Below are 404 nucleotides of genomic sequence, written 5' to 3'. Positions count from 1 at the left end.
CTAAACATCTAAGGTACCAAACCATGTAGCTTGGGACGCCAAGCTACTAGGTAACAAAGGTCCTGGATAATGAAATCTCAAATCGATTAGATCATGTCTGGAACACAATGGAACCACACATATATATAAGTGTCGACACATGAGAGTTATATTTGTATAAGGATACATAAAGTTGTAGCACTTGAGTTTAAAGATATAAACGAGGATCATGAACCCACGAAAGAGTACTCATAAAGATTAAAGATTCGATTGAAAGATAAACGTGGGGTTCAAGGTATCTAAAGAAAGATAGGCGTATTGGCCATACACATATACATAAACGCCATCTGATAAGCCAGTGAAATAGATGGGTCTTGTGAGGGAAAAGAAACCGTGAGAGATGGTACATGATCACGAGGTGTAAA

The sequence above is a fragment of the Brassica oleracea genome, chromosome C3 (genome assembly GCF_000695525.1).
Source record: "Brassica oleracea var. oleracea cultivar TO1000 chromosome C3, BOL, whole genome shotgun sequence".
NCBI lineage: Eukaryota > Viridiplantae > Streptophyta > Magnoliopsida > Brassicales > Brassicaceae > Brassica > Brassica oleracea.
The sequence above is the reverse complement of the archived record's forward strand: the minus strand, read 5'-3'. Positions refer to the sequence as shown.